Raw genomic sequence first — 5020 nt, forward strand, 5'->3', positions numbered from 1 at the left:
GCGCAGCCTATGGACTAGACTTCGTGTGTATGCATCACCTCCTGGTGTCCTGTGGGGCTGCTCCAGGCCTGGGAGGAACACCTGCCCTCTGCTTGCCCGGAGGTGCCCTCTGCTAACTGGCATCTCACCACTGGGTCTCCAGCGAGGGCTTTACTTTCCCGATTCCACTTCCTCTTTTGATCACTGGCATGAAAGGTGTTCGTCCTTCTGCAGTGGCTCTTTGGCTACTTTTTCTGATGCCATGTGGCCCCGACCTGCCACCCCGGCCAGGTGAGGAGTGCCTCCGTGTTTCTGGCCATGACCCCAGACTTTCTCTGTCTGACCAGGGTGACCCTGCAGGGACACTGTCTCCCTGTCTAGATTGTAATTTTTCTGAGGGCAGGCACTTTGAAACAACAGCTGACCCTGAGTAACATGTATGGATTAAAAAAATCATACACTGAACGAAAGGAACAAAATCTGAAGCTGTGTGAGATCCTGCATACGTGGCATTGGAAAAAGTCAATGCAAAAATGTCCCCCTATGTGAGAATAGGGTCTTTTATGGGGTCTACAATTTGGTGATGATCCTGGTCACTGCGTAGACTTGATGCTCAGGGTTCCTGTTTAAAAACCAAAAAAAGCTGGACAAATATTTTTTAGGAGACTCAAATATAATCAAGGCCTAAGGATCAGCTGGAGAAGGGTAAGAAGGGGTGGGGTGAGAAGGGGTGAGTTAGAAATGGTAATTGTAGACAAGACTGAATCAAGTCACATGATCTTAGCCAAAAGGCTGAGAAGCGATGGGACTAAGCCAAGTCGAAAGCAGTTAATAATGTAAATTTTCCAATTTTTTTTTTTATTTCCTGCTGACACAAGGACCCATCCCCACTCAAGTTATAGTATGCTCTCTCACATGCCAGTTAAAGTAGCACACACATTTACGAAGCCCAAGCTACCAGAAATAAGGGAGGAATGGATAGAAACCCAAACGTTGTACAAGATTCTAATGCAGAAATTATCAGCATTTGAAAGGCCAATTTGTTAAACAGGCAAATGGAGAAAATAGAATTCTTGAACCCCGTCTAAGATTTTAATTATCAGCCTGTACTTGTTTATAGTGAACTTTGTATGTGAATTAAAAAAAAACCAAAACATTAAACTGGGCAGCCAGGTGGCTCAGTGGTTTAGCACCACCTTCAGCCCAGGGCCTGGTCCTGGAGTCCCAGGATTGAGTCAGAAGTCGGGCTCCCTGCAGGGAGCCTGCTTCCCCCTCTGCCTGTGTCTCTGCCTCTCTCTCTGTGTCTTTCAGGAGTAAATAAATAAAATCTTTAAAAAAAAAAAAAAAGAAAAAGAGATGGCTTTTAGGTGTCTCGTAACCTGTTGGTTCTCCATCATGCCCCCCCTTTCCTTGTGACTCCTCTGTTGAGGGACTTGCCTCATTGGGCTGGTGGATGTCCCCACAGGTTGGATCTTGCTGCTTTCACACTCAGAGCACAACTCGCGTGCATCCGTGACCTGTGTTTTGTGCAGGCAGGTGGTAGAGTCCAGAGGTTTGATCTGATTCCCGTGCCAAGCCCTTGGCTGGACTGTAGGGGTAGGTCTGACATCCGTTTCTTAGGAAGCACATCATGTGTGTTCCCCTGCTCTTTGGATGTCAGTTCGGGGCCTGGACCCGTAATTCACTGAAGGCTGCAGGTGCTGGTATAAGTCTGTCACTTGGTCTCGTTTCCTAGCTGGGATGTACTTGTAAGGAAATGTTTCCGCTCACTGACCAGGTGGGTACTAAGTGGTGTATCTTCATGAATTACAATTCAGTGTGGAGAACAAAATAAATACTCGACTCTTTCCCATTGCTTATCTAGTTTCACAATGATGAATTGGCTTCTTGTCACCCACAGGTGATAAATTATTATCATTTTTCAATAGTACCATAGACTCATGTTTCTATATGTATTCAGGAGGTTTTCACCCAAGGCGGTCGTTACATACATGGGAACAGACTATCCATCCTTCAGCCAATGGGAGCCTCTCCTGGGTGTGTTCTGAGCACCCTGAGCACCCTGGACAGGATCCTGGTTGTGTCTGCTAGCTTCCTTGCTTTCTGCATACTTCCAGACACACCAGGCTCATTGGAACATGTCCTGCCCCCCCCCCCCCCCCAGAAGTGGAATCAGCCAGCTGTTTTAAGACTATGTTGGGTTTTGTTTAGTTTGAACTGGGAAATGGGCACTTTAAGGCCATGATCTGGGTACTAGGATTGCTCCTGTCTGCGGGTAGGATCGTTGGTTTTAGGCCTTTTTATTTTATCTTTTATAGATTTTATTTATTTATTCATGAGAGATAGAGAGAGAGAGAGAGAGAGAGAGAGAGAGAGAGAGAGAGATGCAGAGACACAGACAGAGGGAGAAGCAGGCTCCATGCAGTGAGCCCGACGTGGGACTTGATCCCAGGTCTCCAGGATCACACCCTGGGCTGAAGGCGGCGCTAAATCGCTTAGCCACTGGGGCTGCCCAGGTTTTAGACCTTTTTAGAGGACAGAGGTGGAACTAAATGAAAAGCTACAGCACCTCAGAAGTTTCTGCAGACAACTTACAATTCAAATTCGGGACAATGGTGTTTGTGTTTGACCACTCACTCCCCCCCACCCCCCGCATCTCCTTTCTTCTGCATGGAGAGTGTTGGTTTTCAAGGATGCGGGGCAGATATCAGAAAACTTTTTTTTTTAAGGGCCAGATTGTAAATATTTTAAGCAAGCGGCCCATACCGTCTCTGTTACAACTAGTCAGCTCTGTTGTGGGAAAGCAGCCCTAGACAAAATGTAAGTGCAAAGGCAGAGCTGTGTTCCAATAAAACTTTATTTGTAAGAAGAGACAAGTGGCCCATGCACCATAGTTTGCCAACATCTGATTTAGGAAAAATATGAGAATGCTGCGTATCACTTGCTTTTTCTCACTTTCCAGATAGGTCTCAGAATATGGATACTGATACAAGTGCCATGAATTATGACTTCCTGAAAATAAAGATCTTTAAGTTAAACTATCCATAACCGTCCATTTTTCACACACTTGTCTTGTGTCTGTTTGGTCAGATCACGGTCGTTTCTCCTTTTTTGGTTCTCATTTAATCTTGTTCCTTCAAGTAACTGTATATTTATCTAACCACCAGAGTTGATGTCCACATCGCTCAAGTCATTCTCTTCTTCTGTCTGGAACTTGTTTTCTAGTAGATTCTTTAGGAAGTTTTCATGGGAGTAACAATCCCTGAATTATTCAAGTAGATGTTGTACTTTGCTGGGTATAAAATTTAGGGCTCTCATTTTCTTTCCTGGCAATCTTAACTATTTTATTCCTCTCCTCAAGCTAAAGAATTGGTGTGGAAAAATCTGATGATAGTTTAATTTTATTTTCCTCATGTGTTAAGCACCCTCTTTGCCTCAACATCCAGTGGATTTTCTTCTTTTTTATTAAATAAAGTACTTTCCGTAGTAAATGTCTTGGTGTTGATCATACTGGGTTGGAATTTACAGGCACTCTACTCTTTCAATACATGGTTTCAAATATTTTTTTATTTCAGAAAAGTGCCTTTGAACAGTACTTCGTGTTATGTTCCCTTTCTTTGTCTTCTTTAGGGACCACTTTTAAACACACATTGTATCTTTACTACCTGTCTTCAGTGCTTTCCACCTTTTCTTGAAACATTTTTTTTAATCTTTTTCATTTTGTGTTAAAATCAAAGCCTTTTGCTGGCCTATTCCTCTGAAGGTGTCGCTTGTTGTGCTTGTTTTTTCTTGTGTTCTTGCTTGTTTTATCTTCATTTCTAAAATGCCTTTTTCCTCTAGTTTTCTTTTCTCAAGTTCTGGCGTCATCTCATTTATGAGTGTTTCTACTTCTGATTCATATTGTTTCTTTCATGTCTTATATCTTTGCATTAATTTTTGAATGGTTTTCAACTAGTATTTCACAATTTTATTTATTTTTAGTATGACTTCTGGCATATTTTCACTGTAAAGGTGTATTTTTCTGTTCCTTATTCTCTTTTTCCTCAATGTCACTTTTTTTGTCATTTTTGATAGATTTCTGTTACTTTTCTATTGTGTGTGTATGTGTGTGTGTGAAATTCCTTTTTCTTTGAGGAAAGAGCTTCGTTCAGAAAGCTTGTGTAACTTTGAAGAGGTCTTTCTCCTGTTTTTCTTTTTTTTTTCTGTCACCCCACCTTGCCGTGCTTAAAAAATATGGCAGTGTGCCTGCTGAGATTCCCTGGCTCTTTCTCTCCCCCTTTTGCCTCTTTCCTTAATCTGTGTTTTCTGTGTCCCCCTCAGTCCTGGTTCCATGTTCAGCTGTTTCTCCCCGGGGTGGAGGCAGCCTCAGTTTTAGGAGGACCCTGGAGTTACACTAGTCCAGACTTTTACTCTTCACCGTGGGCTCATCACAGCCATGCAGGACCCTCCCTACTTCCATCTGCTGCTTTCCATCTGGAACTCCCTGATCCCCCATGACTACCTGTTGACTGGGGGGGGGGGGGATGTGCTCCTATTCTGAGGGCTTTGCTTTATTGCTCTCCTCTCCCATACACATGCTGATAACATGCATGTTTCATGGCTACAGATCATCTTCCCCACCCCGATGTCTTCTAGAGTTGGTAGAGGGGCCTTATCATCCAGTTTCATGTCATCCTTGCACAGGGACCATGCTAATCTTCTCTGTATCCTTCTAATTTTTGTATATGTGCTGACGAAGCGAGCGCCTTATCATCCTGTTTCATTGTAAACATTGATCATGGGCTTTGGCTTTGATAGCTAATTGTTCTGTCAGTTTTTATGTGTGAATTTGAGAAGAACAAAAAATTAGGTTGTCATCACCACCTTCATCTTTTAATTAAATTTTTCTTCCATAAGCAAATATAATAAGTGATCATTTGCTAAAATGTAAAGCCAGCAATTGACCTAGAGCCCTGGGACAAAACTGTAAAAGGTACTAAAACAAAATGCCTCTAAAAAGTCTCAGGACCAGATCATTTTAATGTTAAATTTTGTTTAAAAT

General features: G+C 42.7%; 1 non-coding gene across 1 annotated transcript; it reads right to left on the reverse strand.

Annotated features, from left to right (window-relative positions):
• Positions 1-4617: 4617 nt before the first annotated feature.
• Positions 4618-4724, reverse strand: LOC112659188 (U6 spliceosomal RNA). Its single transcript, XR_003136258.1, has one exon. It is a non-coding gene; the product is annotated as a U6 spliceosomal RNA (small nuclear RNA).
• Between the last annotated feature and the right edge of the window lie 296 nt (positions 4725-5020).

Source organism: Canis lupus, chromosome 16 (assembly GCF_003254725.2).
Source record: "Canis lupus dingo isolate Sandy chromosome 16, ASM325472v2, whole genome shotgun sequence".
In the NCBI taxonomy this organism is placed as follows: Eukaryota; Metazoa; Chordata; class Mammalia; order Carnivora; family Canidae; genus Canis; species Canis lupus.